Source organism: Pseudorasbora parva, chromosome 17 (assembly GCF_024679245.1).
Source record: "Pseudorasbora parva isolate DD20220531a chromosome 17, ASM2467924v1, whole genome shotgun sequence".
NCBI classification, from domain to species: domain Eukaryota; kingdom Metazoa; phylum Chordata; class Actinopteri; order Cypriniformes; family Gobionidae; genus Pseudorasbora; species Pseudorasbora parva.
The window spans coordinates 5,949,603-5,969,355 of NC_090188.1; the positions used below are offsets into that span (position 1 = coordinate 5,949,603).

Here is a 19,753-nt window from a genome sequence, read left to right on the forward strand (position 1 = left end):
AAATGCTGAGCACAAATGTCATATGTAACTGGTTAGTTGGTTGTGCATTTGTCACTGCAGGACTCTTGAGTTTTCTTGATCTGGAGTAGATCACCGAGGTCAGCGCGAGTGAGACTGTCTCTAAGCTCACTAGTGAGTGTTAAATTTATGATCGCCCCTGACCTGTTGCTCTCTCTCACACACACGCACACACACGCGCGTACACACACAGATCTCGCTGTTTCCTTTGGACAAAGTGACCCGTCACCTCCCCTGCTCAGAGCCTCACTATCGCCACAGTGATGATCCGCAGCCCAAACATTACCCAAACTTGGCCTACAGGAAGTTCTGACACAAACCTGGAACCGCTCACACTAACGCACATATTCCTCTTTTATTTTCCTTTCCATAACATTTAAAAATATAAAAACTGGCGCAGGTCACAGGCACCAGAATGCCAGTTAATGACTCAAAGTTAGTGTCGCTCTCTACTGAACCCCGAGTGACTGATAGAACAAACGGCCGGCAAGCGTTATTCTTGGATTTATTTTTATTTAAACAAGATTGAACATTAAGCAGCAAGAGATTTTAAATATATTTGAATAGAAATGGATGTGCGATGACATTCAGACATATTTAAGTGTGACTTTTTACTTGTTAGTGCCACTGTATTTGTTTTATATACACAATGACTGACAGAACCAGGATCGCTGCTGTCTCAGGGTCAGATATATCACGCTAAAAAGTGACACTAAACATGCCCTGATGGTGGAGAGGAACAGGAAGTGGATAAATCTCTCTCCTGCAGGCCGTCAGGACAGTGTGAACCTGCACAGCATCTTCTCGCCTGAGATTTCACTATGAAAACAGAGATAAACTATGAAGACACAGAGCAGAGAGATGAAACACACGCAAGCCACACAGAGCAGGTTCAGGGTCAACTATCACACTGTTTTAATATTCTCTAATAAAACTTGGCTACACTTTATTTTATTAAGGCGTCAGTATTACTGTGTAATTATATATTTAAGAATCAAGCAATAATAATTAACTGTGTGTACTTACTATATGCATGGGAAGGGTTTGGTTTAAGTTTAGTAGCATGTAATTATGCTTCATGTAAACACATGTAACGTGTAACAGTGAAAGTGCATTTTTTCTACTACAATCGTTCTATCGTAATGGGCAACCAAAACTATAAAAAGCCATTCATAGGTTGACTTCCTCAACTGTGTAAACACTTTGTTCACACACTGTCATTTTGTTTGATTGTGCTTTCAAAATATCAATGTGTGACTCGACCGATGGCGTGAGTTTGTGCGGGACTTCCTGTTTGTCTGAACAAACGAGTTTGCGTTTTTGCATTTCCATTTCCATCGTCCCAAAAGCAGTGGGTTTTTGGGTAAATGCCTAAAATAAGGTCTGTGGTGAACAAAAGCACAAGATATTTTCCCACTTATTTTTTACAACATAAAATAAATCAGTAATGTGTGTCATAAAAAGACAGCTGTTAACAGGTGACGAAAAGGTAAACACATCTACTCGCTAGATGCTTTCACAGCCTCGTGTTTATAATCTCACTCTTGCAAGCTATTCGTGTGGATTTAAACAGAGATTGAAGGAATTGTCTGTAGCTTAATGCTGGTCATGTTGAATATGCCGTATAAATTCTTTGTTTATAGATGTACAATCTTTTTACACCTGCCAATTGTATTTAGGTTTCAAAATCCATAGAAGTTGTGAGCAATTTATTTTATAGCGTCTTAAAGTTGCCAGTCTCCGCATCCTTTTTCATGTGGCCACATATTAAGCTGCTTGAGTACAAGTGGCCACGGCCATTTCGAATGTTTTGTCCCGTCACAGACATCAGTTGATTTTTTAAATTGTATTATTGATAATCAGACTCCAGAGAAACTAGTTTAGTTCTGATATGGCGAAAAACCTACACAGTAAAAAAAAAAATTGCTTACATTTTTGAGTACAGTCAACTTGGCTGTGTAAGTAATTTAAACTGAAATTACATTAAACTGCATGATGTTTAAAGTGGCTTAACTTATTTTGTTGAGTTGAAGTAATGTAAAAACTGTCACGGTTCATGAATTCACCTGTTCGCCCTGCACTGTGTTATGTGGTACGTGAGTGTTGGTGTATGTGTGTGGTGATGGGCGTGGCAGCTGATTATTTCCCCGCTGATTACAGCACCAGCTGCCACTTGTTTCCTGGGTCTACTTATACCCATTGTCTAGCGTCTTGTGTTTGTCAGATCGTTGTTTTCGTTTCCCTGTGTTGGTGTGTGTGGTTGCGTAGGCATTCTCTCTCTCTCTCCAGCAGGATCGTTGGCGTTGCCTGAGTTTGGACTTCTGTGTCACGGAGGATCGCTCTGCTTGCTTTCCAGAGGATCGCTCTGCTCTCCCCTCGAGGATTGTTCCCTGGCAGATCTCTGACCTTCTCTGCCTTCACGGTGGATCTTGCCTTCACCCTCTGCTGAGGGATCATCACACACACACACGGGACATCGTCACACACGGGACTTCGTCACTCTTCAGCGGTCATCACTCACGGTTGCACGGACCTGGGATCGGGATTGTCCATTAGGTTCCTGCGCTACCAGTGCTGTCTTCGTCATCACCCCATCAGACTCTGACACTCTTTACTTCTTGCATTATCCAATAAACGAGTTTGCACTTGCTTTTGAATCCTCTGCCTTTATTCCCGTGACAGAACGATCTGACCCAGATATGGATTCAGCGAGTGCACCAGGATTATCTGAATTCGTGTCTCGATGCGTCACCCGCATGGATCAACAGGAGGAGCAGATGGCCGCGACTGGTCGGGCCATTCAAGCATTGGTAGCGCAGGTGTCCGGGCTCACCCAACAACTACAACAATCACATGTGCCCGCTGCGCCACCCACGCCGCCTGCTCCCCCCACTCCATCCTCCGGGGAGAGACCCCGCGAACCACGACTACCCACTCCAGAGCCCTATTCCGGTGAGCCTAATTTTTGCAGACCCTTTCTGACAAAGTGTTCACTGTTCTTCTCACTGCAGCCTATCACATTTGAGTCTGAGGCGTCTAAGGTGGCCTTCGTGCTGACATTACTCACTGGACGGGCGGCTCAGTGGGGTACGGCGGCGTGGGAGAACCAATTACCATGCTGTTCCTCGTTCCAAGACCTTCAAGAGGAGATGCGGCGAGTGTTCGACCGGGCGGTGAGCGGACGAGAGGCCGCTCGCGTGCTGGCTGATCTTCGCCAGGGGGCCGGATCCGTCTCGGACTACTCCATCGAATTCCGAACACTCGCTGCCGAATGCAACTGGAACGAGGAGGCGCAGTGGGACATGTTCCTTCATGGGTTGGCTGACCGTGTCCAGGCGGAGATTTACGCGCTGGACCTGCCTAAGACCCTAGAGGGACTCATCGACCTGGCCTTACGAGTGGATGCTCGTCTTCATCGTGCGGAGTCAAGAGTTCTACGGTCCAGAGTCCAGAGTCGGCAGGAACATCCTCTGGCGATCGGCGGTGACACGGTCAGTCCGGATTGCCATCACGAACCCATGCAGGTGGGTGGAGCCCGGCTCTCCCGGGAGGAGAGAGAACGCCGGAGGTCCCGGAGGCTGTGCATGTACTGTGGTGGCGACGGTCACTTTCTCAAGGACTGCCCGGTAAAAGATCGAGCCCGGTAGTAAGCAGGAGGCTACTATCGGGCGGGATCTCCAGGAAGAATGCCTCCTCATCAACTCTCCTCCCGGTGACACTCCAATGGGCAACCCGATCTCATCGCTGTCAAGCACTGTTGGACTCGGGGGCCGAGGGAAGCTTCATTGACACTAAGCTTGCTCACCAGCTGGGGATAACACTCACACCTCTCACCAACCCGATCCATGTCAACGCACTCAACGGTCAAGACTTACCCCGCATCACCCACCGCACGGAACCGTTACGCCTCACCATATCCGGAAATCACTCCGAGGAGATATCCCTGTTTGCCATGGACTCACCTCAGATTCCGGTGGTGTTGGGTCACCCCTGGCTGGTGAAGCACTGCCCGCAGGTGGATTGGGGTCGGAGCGCGATCCTGGCATGGAGTAAGGAGTGTTATGCCTCTTGTCTTGTCTCTGCCTGTTCGTCTGTTTCTAGTGTTGTTTTACAGGAGGAGCCGGTGAATTTGTCTAACGTGCCCGCTGAGTACCTCGATCTGAAGGAAGTGTTCAGTAAGTCCCGAGCTGCCTCTCTACCTCCGCACCGTCCCTACGACTGTGCTATAGACTTACTGCCAGGTACGTCTCCGCCTAAAGGCAAGTTATACTCTCTCTCGATTCCTGAGAGGGAGGCCATATGAGAGAAATACATTTCTGATTCACTAGCAGCTGGGTTCATTCGTCAATCTTCTTCTCCAGCGGGGGCGGGGTTCTTTTTCGTTGGTAAGAAGGATGGTTCTCTGCGACCTTGTATTGACTACCGAGGGCTGAACAACATTACGGTAAAGAATACCTATCCTTTGCCGTTAATGTCTTCAGCCTTCGAGAGGTTGCAGGGAGCATCTTTTTTCACGAAATTGGATTTACGTAATGCTTATCATTTGGTTCGCATAAGAGAGGGGGATGAATGGAAGACTGCGTTTAACACCCCTAGGGGCCATTTTGAATACTTGGTCATGCCCTTCGGGCTGTCCAACTCCCCTGCCGTTTTCCAAGCACTCGTCAATGACGTGCTGAGAGACATGGTAGATCAGTTCATTTATGTCTACCTGGACGACATACTGATATTTTCGTCGTCTCTCCAGGAACACGTTCAGCACGTCAGACGAGTGCTCCAGAGGCTGTTAGTGAATGGGCTTTTTGTCAAGGCGGAGAAATGCGATTTTCATGCACAGTCTGTTCCTTTCCTAGGTTACATCATCTCATCCGAGGGAATACGCATGGATCCCGAGAAGGTTAAGGCTGTGGTAGAGTGGCCAAGTCCAGATTCCCGTAAGGCCCTACAGCGGTTTCTGGGGTTCGCCAACTTCTACCGGCGTTTCATTCGCAATTTCAGCCAACTAGCCGCACCTCTGACTGCCTTGACCTCTCCCAAGACTACGTTCAGGTGGTCTAATGCTGCCGAGGCGGCATTTTCCAACCTGAAGAGCCGCTTCGTTTCGGCTCCCATCCTGATTACCCCTGATCCATCACGTCAGTTCGTGGTAGAGGTCGACGCGTCAGAGGTGGGGATAGGAGCGGTTCTATCCCAACGTTCTTCCTCGGATGACAAGATGCACCCATGCGCGTTTCTTTCTCATCGTCTATCGCCGGCCGAACGCAATTATGACATTGGTAACAGAGAGTTGTTGGCAGTTAAGTTCGCGTTGGAAGAATGGCGTCACTGGTTAGAAGGGTCAGGGGTGCCTTTTATAGTCTGGACCGATCACAAGAATTTGGAATATATCAGAACTGCTAAAAGGCTTAACTCTAGGCAGGCTCGGTGGGCTCTATTTTTCGGTCGCTTCGATTTTTCGCTTTCATACCGGCCGGGTTCGAAAGACATCAAGCCCGACGCGTTGTCTCGTGTTTTTGACCGTTCCGAACGCCCGTCTACTCCCGAGTGTATTTTACCGGAGAACATCATTGTTTCCACACTCACATGGGAGATCGAGTCGAAGGTCCAAGCGGCCTTAGAAGGGGTAACGCCTCCGCCCGGTGGGCCACCGAGTCGTTTATTTGTGCCAGAGGGGCTACGTTCAGACGTTATCCGTTGGGGTCATTGTTCTAACGTAGCATGCCATCCAGGAGCTAATCGTACCAGTTTTTTGGTCAAGCAACGATTCTGGTGGCCAACTATGGCTCGTGACATCCGAGATTTTGTTTTGGCTTGTTCGGTCTGTGCCACTGGTAAGACTTCCAATCGCCCTCCAGATGGGTTACTCCAACCGCTGTCTGTTCCTTCGAGACCCTGGTCCCACATAGCGCTAGATTTTGTTACCGCCCTCCCACCCTCCCAGGGTAAGACGGTGGTTTTAACCGTCGTGGACCGGTTCTCGAAGGCAACTCATTTCATCCCCTTGGCCAAATTACCTTCTGCCAAGGAGACAGCGGTGGCTGTCATAGACCATGTCTTTCGCTTACATGGCCTCCCGATAGATGTGGTCTCTGACAGGGGGCCCCAATTTGTGTCCAAATTCTGGCGTGAGTTTTGTAGATTGCTGGGGGCGACGGTTAGTCTGTCTTCGGGTTTCCATCCCCAGAGCAATGGGCAGACGGAGCGAGCCAATCAGGATCTTGAGAGAGTGTTACGATGTATGGTTGCCAAGAATCCTTCCTCCTGGAGCCAACAACTCTCAATGGTGGAGTACGCACACAATTCGTTACCAGTGTCATCCACGGGCCTCACTCCGTTTGAAGCTAGTATAGGGTACCAGCCACCTATTTTTCCCAGTCTGGAATCCGAAGTCGCGGTCCCCTCCGCTCACGCCTTCATCCAGAGGTGCCGCCGCACATGGACCAGAGCCCGCGAGACTCTGCTCCAAGTGGGAGCACGCACCAAGGCTAAGGCCGATCGCCACCGGTCGAAGCCACCCGTTTACGTCGTAGGCCAAAAAGTGTGGCTTTCTACCAAGAATATTCCGATCCGCGCCGTTAGCAATAAGTTAGCTCCCAAATTTATTGGCCCGTTCACTGTCACCAAGATCATTAATCCGGTGGCAGTCCGCCTCAAACTCCCTCCAGTGTACAGGAGGATCCATTCCGTATTCCATGTTTCCAAATTAAAACCAGTGTTTCATTCACCTATTAATCCGCCGGTCCCGGTTCCTCCACCGCCGCGTCTCGTAGATGGGGAACCAACATATTCGGTTAATCGTATCCTGGACTCGAGACGGAGGGGACGCGGATTTCAGTATTTGGTGGACTGGGAAGGTTACGGTCCGGAGGAGAGAAGTTGGGTTCCTGCTAGGGACATTCTGGATCACTCTCTTATCGATGATTTCAATCGACAGGTAGGTCCTCCTGGGAGCGCCAGGAGGCGCTCTTAGGGGGAGGGGTACTGTCACGGTTCATGAATTCACCTGTTCGCCCTGCACTGTGTTATGTGGTACGTGAGTGTTGGTGTATGTGTGTGGTGATGGGCGTGGCAGCTGATTATTTCCCCGCTGATTACAGCACCAGCTGCCACTTGTTTCCTGGGTCTACTTATACCCATTGTCTAGCGTCTTGTGTTAGTCAGATCGTTGTTTTCGTTTCCCTGTGTTGGTGTGTGTGGTTGCGTAGGCATTCTCTCTCTCTCTCCAGCAGGATCGTTGGCGTTGCCTGAGTTTGGACTTAGCCCTTCTGTGTCACGGAGGATCGCTCTGCTTGCTTTCCAGAGGATCGCTCTGCTCTCCCCTCGAGGATTGTTCCCTGGCAGATCTCTGACCTTCTCTGCCTTCACGGTGGATCTTGCCTTCACCCTCTGCTGAGGGATCATCACACACACACACGGGACATCGTCACACACGGGACTTCGTCACTCTTCAGCGGTCATCACTCACGGTTGCACGGACCTGGGATCGGGATTGTCCATTAGGTTCCTGCGCTACCAGTGCTGTCTTCGTCATCACCCCATCAGACTCTGACACTCTTTACTTCTTGCATTATCCAATAAACGAGTTTGCACTTGCTTTTGAATCCTCTGCCTTTATTCCCGTGACAAAAACATGTTTTCATGACTTATTGTCGATCATGCCATAGTTTACAAAAGGTTTTTTTTTTCTTTTTAGAAAAACCCGAATTACTTACATTTCACCTGCGTGACGATCAAATCCAACGTGCAAATTATTATTATTATTTTCATCTTGACCCATTGATTCCATTGATATCCTGTGTTAATTCCATTAACACTTGAGCCTGCGACGAGCGGTTTTTCACATCCTCTTGACCAGCACCATCAGGCCGATTGGGGACGTTGTAGACAGGGTGGGTACACTCTAAAAAATGCTGGGTTGTTTTAACCCAATGTTGGGTCAAATATGGACTAACCCAGCAATTGGGTTGTTTTCACCAAGCGATTGGGTTGTTTTAATCCTGCGGTTGGGTTAAATTTTTACTCAAGACAACCCAATCACTGGGTTAAAACAACCCAACTGCTGGGTTAGTCCATATTTGACCTAACATTGGGTTGTTTTTTACTCAGAATTTTTTAGAGTGCATGTACCATCACTTTAAAGTTTCTGGAGATTGTTTCCTTGGAAATTCTAACAATTAAAGCGTAACACGATTGAACCCCTAATAATTCTATTGTCTTTTTTCCCCCAAAGGATCTATAGTCATCTGAGTTTATGGAAAATCACTTTCCACATTGTTGTTTTATTTCTCCTTTAATTTTCCAGGGTAAATGTAGCAAACTAGTCAACATTGCTATCAATGTCAAATAAATCAATTTTTTCAATAGTGAGTGGAATTGACAGTGCTCGTTCTATAGTAGCTTGTTTTTCCATGAATAAATAATATTTTTTGTATGTTGTTTTTTGCTCACAATTCTGAATTATTTCTCGCAATCGCAAGTAACAGTCCAATTTTCACTGTAAAGTAATTGCTTATTATTATTATAGCTTATTACTAGGATAATGGCTGCTATTAGAATTTATAAAGCCTGTATTAATGCCTAATACTCATAACTATATTCCACATCCCTTATACCCAATACCTAAACTTATTAACTACCTTACTATCTATTATTAGCAGTCATTAGGAGGTGATTGAGGCAAAAGTCATAGTTTTGTACTTTGTAGTGAGAATTGGACCCTAAACTAAAGTCGGAATTACTTATTTATTTTGTCATTTCTATTCCGTGGTGGAAACAAGCTTCCATACTTTCTTATATTTACTTTGGCAAAAAAAAGCTCTTTTTCTTTTTCCCCTCTGTTCACTTCTTCATCTTCATTTAGTCGTGTGGTTTTGAAGTGGTTTCAAACCCAGCAGTTCCTGTTGTGGTGAGCTCTATTACTATTCCTAGAACTATGAGCCTAATCAATGTTTTGTGAATGGTGAAATCCAGTGGAGTATAGGGTGGATTAAAATGTCATTGCAATTTGGTTGACATCCCTTCATTAGTCCTTTAGTTTCTTTCTGTCCTTGTATTTTCTTCAGCTGTGTGCGGTTAAACTGATGCGATCCCACGACGACTATTAATCACGGGCTGAATGAGTCAGTGTGTGTCGAGTGTGTACAGAAGGATAAATTCCCTCCGGACGTTCCTCAGATGTATAAACTCATTTCTTGAGATGTGCCAAACAATATACACAAATGCAGTTTTTTGTGTGTGAAATGAATCTTGTGCCATTACCAGCCTCGTATAGGCCAGAAATATGACAGGCGAACTATTACACTCAGAATGCAATGCATAATTGCACTTTAACACAATGTGTACAATCATATTGCAGTCTTTTTACGTGTAGTGAAGGGTCTGCAACCCGTACAGAAACTCTAAACTTCAACAAGAGATTGATTGTGTTATAAGAAAGCTGTGTTTCTTTCCTCCCTCTTTTATTTTCACACTTGATCTCAAACACGTTGTGAGATGGCTACTATTAGAAAGCATTTGGCCGAAGGATAAAAGGCTGTGTGAAAGACAAGAATCAGCCAACGAGAGAGGAAATGTTGTTCAGATTTAGACTGTGGTGTTCAGTGTAGCCACTAAATACAATAATCACACACGCACTAACCATATTCGTCTTGGTTAGGAGAAGCTGTTACACCTCGTGCAGCCTGTTAGAGCGATTTCTCTAATGCTGTGAGAGACTGAACTCCTCACATGTGCCATATGTCCATTCATCATCATTAGCACAAAACCCGGGCTCCATTTGGTATGTGCCGTTTCTTATACTGCAGTGAAAGGTGTTCACAAAGCCTGGATTAATTTGATAAAAAATACAGTAAAAAAATTGTTTTAAATATAATGTAAAATGTAATTTATTCCTGTGATCAAAGCTGAATTTTCACCATCATAACTCCAGTGTCACATGATCCTTCAGAAATCATTCTGATATACTGATTGGCTGCTCAAGAAACATTTTGGATTGTGATTTCTAATGTTGGAAACATTTTTGGAAACTGTGATCGTTTTTGTCAGGATTCTTTCATGAATCGAAAGTTTGAAAGAACAGCATTTATTTGAACAAATAAAAATAAAAACTGCAACAATAAAAACATGTATTTACTGTCACCCTTGATGAATTTAATGCATCTTTGTTAAAAAAAAGTATATATATACAGTCGTGGTTAAAATTGTTGGTAAAAAATTCACAAAAATCTAACCCTTTCATTAAAGTAAAATAATTGAAAATGGGGGGTAAATCACATTATGAAATTAATGCTTTTCTCCAAAACATGTTGGCCACAACTGTTGGTTCCCTTTTATTAAATACTTTTTTCAACCTCCTTTCCCCAAGATAACAGCTCTGAGTCTTCTTCTATAATGCCTGATGAGTTTGGAGAACACCTGAATAGAGATCAGAGACCAGTCCTCCATACTGAACCTCTCCAGATCCTTCAGATTCACAGACCCATGCTGGAGCTTCTTCTCTTCAGTTCAGCCACACATCTTCCATAGGGTTCAGGTCAGGAAACTGGGACGGTCATGGCAGAAGCTTCATTTTGAGCTCAGTGACATGTGTGTTGATTTTAATGTTTGTTTTGGATCGTTGTCCTGATGGGAGATCTAACCACGGCCCATTATAAGATTTCTAGCAGAATCCATCAGGTTTTTTTTATCTTTTGGTATTTGCTAAAATCCATGATACAATGTATCTGAACAAGATTTCCAGGACCTCCAGCAAAAAAATAGGCCCACAACATTAACGATCCAGTGGTATTTTTAGCTGTGGGCATGGGGTACTTTTATCCCTGTTTGCACCAAACCCATCTGCTAGATTTGCTGCCAAAAAGCTATTTTATAGTTTCACCTGACCACAGAACCCAGTCCTGTTTGACTTTCCAGTCGTGTCTGACAACTGAATGTGCTGGAGTTTGTTTCTGGATGAGCGAGGAGGATTTTTCTTGAATCCCTCCCAAACAACATGTGGTGATGTAGGGGCTGTTTGAATTTTTTAGGCTTTCTGACCCCAAGACTCAACTAATCTCTGCGATTCTCCATCTGTGATCCTTGGAGAGTCTTTATGCACTCAAACGTTCCTCCTCGCCGTGCATTAGGACAATATACACACACACGTCCTCTTTTAGGCAGATTTGTAACATCTTTAGTTAAATGGAGCTTCTTAATTATTGCCCTGATGGTGGAAATGGGGATTTTCAATGCTTTAGCTATTTTTCCTACAGCCTCTTTCTATCTTGTGAAGCTCAACAATCTTTTGCTGCACATCAGAACTATATTCTTTGGTGTCACTCGTTGTGATAAATGATTAAGGGAATTTGGCTTGTATGCCTCCTTATATTTATACTCCTGTGAAACAAGACATCCTAGTTGGACAATTTCATGTTCCTTGTCACCTTGGTGTGCTAAAAAATGTAAATATTAATGTAAATATACTTCAGAGATATTTTACTCATTTAAAATTCTAGGGGTACCAACAATTGTGGCCAATGTGTTTTAGAGAAAAGCATTTATTTCATAATGTGATTTACCCCCCATTGTCATTTATTGTACTTAAATGAAAGGTTGGATTTTTGTGAATTTTTTAGTATTTACCAGGAAATATTTACCACAACATTAAATACAACATTTAATATTTACCACAACATTTAAGATCCAGCTGTATTTTTAACCATGACATGGGGTCCTTTTTTATCTCACATCTGTTGAGTTTGCTCCCAAAAAACTCTTTTTGTAGTGTCATCTGATGCTTGTAGATGCTTTCCTAGAGCATGGCGCTAGCAACGCCAAGGTCATGGGTTCGATTCCCAGGGAAAGCAAGGATTGACAAAAATGTAAAATGTGTACCTTGAATGCAATGTTAGTCGGTTTGGATAAAAGCATCTGCCAAATGCATAAATGTAAATGTCATCTGACCACAGAACCAGTCCCTTTTGAATTTCCAGTCGTGTCTGACCAGTGAATATGCTGTAGTTTGTTTCTGGATGAGCAAGGAAGGTTTTTCCTAAAAACCCTCCCAAACAACATGTGGTTATAGGGGTTGTTTGAGTAAAAAAAAAAAATGTAGGCCCCAAGACTCAACTAATCTCTGTGATTCTCCATCTGTGATACCTTGAGAGTCTTTGTCCACTCAAACGTTCCTCCTCGCCATGCATTAGGACGTTATAGACACACGTCCTCTTTCAGGCAGATTCGGGACATCTTCTAGGAGTGACAGTAATTATGGCCAATGTGTTTTGTAGAAATACATTGATTTCATAATGTGATTTTTCTGTCATTTTGCCCAAATCTCATGTTATAAAAAGAGACGCTCCAAACTGCGTGCAGCAGTTCATTCAAGATCCAGTTAGCCAATGAAGTTACGAGGTCACACACTGTTTTTAATACTTTTTCATTGGTTAAATATTTGCAAAATCCACAGACATACATAAAGGGTGACCAGTTGTATTGATTTATGATGAAATATGGAGATGACAGTATTTTAAATGTTATTAGTTCATAAATGATTTGTTTTTACAGAGTTTTAGCGTTAGAATGAAGTAATAATAATTCTAAATTATTATTTGTCCTCATTGTAATTGGGCCTGAAAGTATAAGCATGAGCCTAGAATGGCAATACATAAATATATGAATTATTTGAACAGTGAATTAAGAACATAAACAAGTTTCCGTTTGGATTTCATGTTAACTTTAAGCCTCTGCCATTTCTCTAGTGCAGCAGTAGATTTATGAATCACATATCCTGTAGCACAAACACACCTACATCGCAATGCTAATTTGGGATATTAACACTTTGTTATAATTTGGCAGTGAACAGATTTTTGGTTAAGGTGGTGCTGTTAAATCAAGCATTTAATCCCTGGATTTGATCTGAAAGCCATAAGTGATGGTCTTTATTAGTCATATTTTATATTTCTTCTTTCCAAGATCCGCTCTCAAGAACTCAACTTTGCCGGCAGCGCTTAGAAACAAATAACAACGTGCAAACAAAAACACATTTAATCTCATAATTACCATTGACGCATAATCCTTTTATATGCTTTGCTGCCTTTTTGCCCAAGGAGAGTTTTAATGAATGTCTAAACATGTTTAGAGAGAGAGAGAGAGAGAGAGAGAGAGAGAGAGAGAGAGAGAGAGAGAGAGAGAGAGAGAGAGAGAGAGAGAGAGAGAGAGAACCTGATAACTGATGTTTTGAAATATTTGTTGTTGTTTTTATATTCCGTAAGTGTTTCTTTACTGATGTCTAGGGGAAAATACAGAGTTGTCTGACAGTGTAAATGCAGAATGGATTTGCTAACATGCATTGGGATGTTTGGAATCTCGACTCTTGGGTGTTTGAACTTGAATCCAGTTGAACCTGAAGCGACATTAGGCCTTCACCTTCATCTGCTCGCTCCTGCTGGGTGGATGTAGGGCAGGGTCAGGTCAGAAGATGAAGCAGAAGAGGTCTTGTGGAAGCATGCAGCAGTAATGAGCTCTCAATGAGCCTGTCAGTCTGACCGTCAAACAGGAAACCTGGAATCTGAGATGAAGGAGAAACATTTAGGGAGATTTTTTAAAGAGTAATTCAGTCCCTGTTTACACCTGGTATTAAGATGTGTTTTGGTCGATCAGATCACAAGTAGACGAGGGAGACACAATCCCGTTTACATTGCCTTTTGTCCACTTTCAAACCACTTTTGTCCTGATTTATTCGAGGGGCGGGTCTATATGTGGGTAAATCTACACTGTAAAAAATAAAAACAGAAAATGTACTGGTAATTTTCTGCCAGGAAATTATGGCAGAAATATTTCAAACACGGAAAATTCCTTCATATTTATACAGTACATTGTGCCCTATTTTTACAGACTCTTTTTTTTTTTTTTTAACAGTGTATGGCTTTTCAGATCTTTCAAACTGATGGACAAAATAAGCTCATACGGAGAGCAGCAGCTTTTTTCTGACAAAAAAATCTGCTCTGACAGCCACAAGATTGTAAAAAATGTTTTTAAGTACAATCATCTTGGATGTTGAAGTCATTTCAACTTAAAATCTTGTACAACTTATATAAAAAAGTTTAAAATTGCTCGATTTATTTTGATGTAAAAATAAAGCAAAGTGTTAAAGCAAAACCAAACAATTACAAGTAAACACATCTACACTGTAAAAAATTATTTAAAAAATAAGCCTTAATTTTGAGTTCATTGAAATTAAAAATGTGAGTTAATACAATGAATTTTTTTGAGAATCGACAATCTTTATTCAAATATTAAAAGATTTTGTGAGCATTTTGGGTAACTGTGTGTTTTATTTGTGATGATGATGCAGTAAAACATGCCAAATTGAGCTATTTTCATGATTTATAATTTTAATTAAATGATTTTTAATTTTAATAAACTCAACATTTTTAATTTTACTTCACTACATTCTAAAGCATAATATATAATGTCATACTTTTTACTGCACTACATTTCATGAATAAAATAATTAATATCTTGTTTTCAAAATTCATGTTTTCATATCTTTAATAATTCATTACAATAAAAATGTAGTACTTTCTTACTTGTAAAACTTACTTAAGTAAAACTCTGAATTACTTTTACTTGAGTACTACATTATTAATGTAATTAAGTAATAAATGATATTCAATAGGAAATGTATTGCAGTAAAAAGTAAAATATTATGTTTTGGAGTGTTGTGAAGTAAAAGTTTTTCAAAGAAGAACACTGATAGTACATGTTAATTGTTTCTTTGGAGATAAAAATATATCTTAAGGAATCAAAAAAATATATTTTTGTAAGAAATTAATACTTTTATTCAGCAAGGAAGCATATCACTCAAAAAAAAAAAAAATGATTCAGGCCCTTCATAGATATGACACATTTAAATTTTGTCCACTTTACTTAAACATATCTAATTTTTTCTCAAGTAAATGTAATTGTGTTTAATCAACCTTATATATTTCAAACTGAAGTTTACTTAAATAATTTGTGTTAAAACTACATAAAATATTTGTGCTGACATAACTAACTGGGCAGTGGCTCTGTAGTTCCCAGCATGCTTTGCAAGAGAGTTAGGAGAGTAAATGTAGGGATTAAAGTGTTGTTTTATGTGTTTTTCAGTAAAGGGACAGATGTTGTTAGTGTTGTTATTTATGTTAGTGTTTAATGTTCAGTTATGTTGGACTTTGAGGAGTTTCTGTAATTTTGTGGTTAACATTATGCAGAGGAGTGGCTGTGTTTAGGCTGTGAGGACTCATATATATACACACATTATTGGATGGAATTCCTGCTCTCAATTAAATTTGAGTTTGTCCAATGAGTTATGTTTGCATTTTATTTCTAAAAATAAGCTTCTTAATTATTAATGTGAAAATGTGTTCACCTTACATAATAAACTTTTTTCAATTTAGCATAACATTATTAAGTAAACTGCACTTATAAATATTATGTAGCAGCGACAAATTCAAATGGTTTGTATTTACTCAAGGACATTTTGTCAGCTTTACTTGAATTTCTTGTGGTCATATAGACTAACTAAATTGTTATTTGTAAAAATTGCTCAATATATGTGTGTGCATCAAGTTGATGCATATTTTTAAAGTAAATTTAACAAGTCATTTTTGAGTGTGATGAAAAGTGACTGTAAAACATTTATATTTATGGAAAAAACTAAAATTATTTAGACACCAGAAATAATTGTTTTACTAGTTGGTGCAGGACACGATTAGCCTGACAAGCCAGACCCACATCAAGATGTTTGGTCTGGAAACTCACCATTGACAGCTCAATCCGAGGGGCGGGATAAACGGTTGTCTTTCTGACTCCCTCTGCACGCGATAGGATAGCGCTACAACCAACCAGAGCAACGAAGGTGAAGCAGAGCTCGTTCACAGATTAATTTTCGGCGTATCCGGTCTGCAAAACTCCGAACACATCTTCCCTTCTTAAGAATGACTTCAGTGCCGTTCTTTGTTCTTTTCTCAGAGAAAAGCTCAACTCCAAGTCTTCCAGAGTCGCGGTCAGAGCTGATTCGAAAGACCGCCGTTCGCCAGTTTCTGTGTTTACTAGAAGCACGCAAGCGCAACTCGGCCGTCATTATGTTAAGCCCCGCCCACCGACTCTATATACGATGTGATTGGCCGACCAGAGTTTGGCATTTACAGCTCAGAAGTGTATTGAGAGTTGCTAGACGACACTCACGGCAGATTAGATTTGCTACCGCTAGGGAGCGTCTAGATTTCTGAGCTAGGACACGATAGTTTTGCTGAAGTGTTTTTTCTTTAATTGCTAATGTGACCTTTTACACCACAGACTGAATAGATCAAGCATTTCTTGGTCATTGGTTGACCTAATTATCTAATTGTGTACTTAAATTTGATTAGTTAATTATAATCCAATACATCCCTTTCTATCAAAGTTATCTGACATTTCAAGATGAATTAAAATGTGTGTCATATTTTATGCCATTTTCTAAACTATAGTGAATAAACAGTGATAATGTGAGAAATTGTTGGTGTCTAAATAAATATTGGTTTGACTGTATATATATATATATATATATATATATATATATATATATATATATATATATATATATATATACATACAGTCTTGTTCAAAATAATAGCAGTACACTGTGACTAACCAGAATAATCAAGGTTTTTAGTATATTTTTTATTGCTACGTGGCAAACAAGTTACCGGTAGGTTCAGTAGATTCTCAGAAAACAAACAAGACCCAGCATTCATGATATGCACGCTCTTAAGGCTGTGCAATTGGGCAATTAGTTGAAAGGGGTGTGTTCAAAAAAATAGCAGTGTCTACCTTTGACTGTACAAACTCAAAACTATTTTGTACAAACATTTTTTTTTCTTCTGGGATTTAGCAATCCTGTGAATCACTAAACTAATATTAAGTTGTATGACCACAGTTTTTTAAAACTGCTTGACATCTGTGTGGCATGGAGTCAACCAACTTGTGGCACCTCTCAGCTGTTATTCCACTCCATGATTCTTTAACAACATTCCACAATTCATTCACATTTCTTGGTTTTGCTTCAGAAACAGCATTTTTGATATCACCCCACAAGTTCTCAATTGGATTAAGGTCTGGAGATTGGGCTGGCCACTCCATAACATTAATTTTGTTGGTTTGGAACCAAGACGTTGCCCGTTTACTAGTGTGTTTTGGGTCATTGTCTTGTTGAAACAACCATTTCAAGGGCATGTCCTCTTCAGCATAGGGCAACATGACCTCTTCAAGTATTTTAACATATGCAAACTGATCCATGATCCCTGGTATGCGATAAATAGGCCCAACACCATAGTAGGAGAAACATGCCCATATCATGATGCTTGCACCTCCATGCTTCACTGTCTTCACTGTGAACTGTGGCTTGAATTCAGAGTTTGGGGGTCGTCTCACAAACTGCCTGTGGCCCTTGGACCCAAAAAGAACAATTTTACTCTCATCAGTCCACAAAATGTTCCTCCATTTCTCTTTAGGCCAGTTGATGTGTTCTTTGGCAAATTGTAACCTCTTCTGCACATGCCTTTTTTTTAACAGAGGGACTTTGCGGAGGATTCTTGAAAATAGATTAGCTTCACACAGACGTCTTCTAACTGTCACAGTACTTACAGGTAACTCCAGACTGTCTTTGATCATCCTGGAAGTGATCATTGGCTGAGCCTTTGCCATTCTGGTTATTCTTCTATCCATTTTGATGGTTGTCTTCCGTTTTCTTCCACGTCTCTCTGGTTTTGCTCTCCATTTTAAGGCATTGGAGATCATTTTAGCTGAACAGCCTATCATTTTTTGCACCTCTTTATAGGTTTTCCCCTCTCTAATCAACTTTTTAATCAAAGTACGCTGTTCTTCTGAACAATGTCTTGAACGACCCATTTTCCTCAGCTTTCAAATGCATGTTCAACAAGTGTTGGCTTCATCCTTAAATAGGGGCCACCTGATTCACACCTGTTTCTTCACAAAATTGATGACCTCAGTGATTGAATGCCACACTGCTATTTTTTTGAACACACCCCTTTCAACTAATTCAACTAATTGCCCAATTGCACAGCCTTAAGAGCGTGCATATCATGAATGCTGGGTCTCATTTGTTTTCTGAGAATCTACTGAACCTACTGGTAACTTGTTTGCCACGTAGCAATAAAAAATATACTAAAAACCTTGATTATTCTGGTTAGTCACAGTGTACTGCTATTATTTTGAACAAGACTATATATATATATATATATATATATATATATATATATAAAAAATATATATTGTGTGTGTGTTTAAAAACTGTTGTTTTACACACACATTTATTATATGGCTACAGGGGCCTTATTTATAAAATGTGAACATTCACAGATAAAATATGAGCGTGTATAGGCTAAAATCCACGACAACGATCAAATGGCATTTGACGAGGAAAAGAGCTTAGCGGACATGCACACTTCTCCTTGTGGCAGAGAGTCTTGAGAACGGCAGGTATTCCGAAATCTAAGCAATTCTTGCCGCTTGCTAAAGTCACCATTCCCTGTTTCTGCACAACATTTTATAAATGAGGCCCCAGAAGATTTGGGGTATCTGTCATATTGACTTTTATGGTCTGTTTTGGAGCTTGATAGCCAGTGTTCACTATGAATTTCTGTCATTGTAAAAAAGCCATGTACACTATACCGCTCAAAAGTCTCTTATTCTCACCAAGGCTACATTTATTTGATCGAAATACAGTAGAAACAGCAATATTGCGAAATATTGTTACAATATCAAATAACTTTTCTATTTCTTATGATCAAAGGTGAATTTTCAGCATCATTACTCCGGTCTTCAGTGTCACATGATCCTTCAGAAATCATTCTAATACGAGGATTTGCTGATTTCTTATTACTATCAATCTTGAAAACCATGAAAGCTACCTTTTTTCAGGATAATTTACAAAAAATAAATTATTTATGAAAGCTTGTTTCCACCACAAAACAAACACGGTAATTTACCCTGATCTTCAAATTCAAAAAGTTTCCTTTTGTTTATGAAAAGACAGGAACGGTTATCAGATTGATGAAAGCATGAATTACACACCTAATGCAAATCTTTCTTTCCTTGCCATTGCTAATGCACTCATTTTACTCCAACAGTCACACTCATCACATCATAATTATGATTTGCAAATTCATAAGCAGAATCCTCCCTGGAGGACTTGAGGCAGCAAAACAAACCCGGTGAGCTCAGCGGTGATGAGGGATGGTGGGTGATACCGTCATACGATCCTGTGGCTCTTTGTCAAAAAACCAGTGTTACCATCAGTCTTATAAATGTACACATTCACCAGCCATGTGTTCTGTATCTGCCCGCAGAGCTGGAAACTATTACACTCTTATTGTCACAGATTATTTACTGTATATGTGATATATGGATCATATTCAGGAACTGAAATAAATGTTCATGCTGAAATGAGTGGGTAGACATCCAGCCTGACGTTTTATTCCATCATTGTCCACATTATAAAGGGGACAGGCCAAAGGCACATGATGTACTGTACATCTGCAAATAGACACAAGACCAGCTGGGCTGTGAGGACGAGCGAGCGTTTTATAGAGCCAGGGATATATGACCTCACGGACACATATGACAAATGTCTCTTTTAATCTCTCATTTCATGCTATCAGCCCGTGACCCCGCTGTAAAACAATTCAGAGCCATGCGCTGTAAAGTAATGTGGCTC

At 41.2% G+C, this 19,753-nt stretch overlaps 1 long non-coding RNA gene across 1 annotated transcript in view; it reads left to right on the plus strand.

Moving 5' to 3' along the window:
* The window catches only part of LOC137045626 (uncharacterized), a 90,983-nt gene extending 71,498 nt beyond the window's left edge, over positions 1-19,485 (plus strand). The window contains exon 3 of the long non-coding RNA XR_010898817.1: positions 19,167-19,485. This is a non-coding gene — a long non-coding RNA (uncharacterized lncRNA). The remainder of the gene's footprint in view (positions 1-19,166) is intronic.
* Positions 19,486-19,753: the final 268 nt, after the last annotated feature.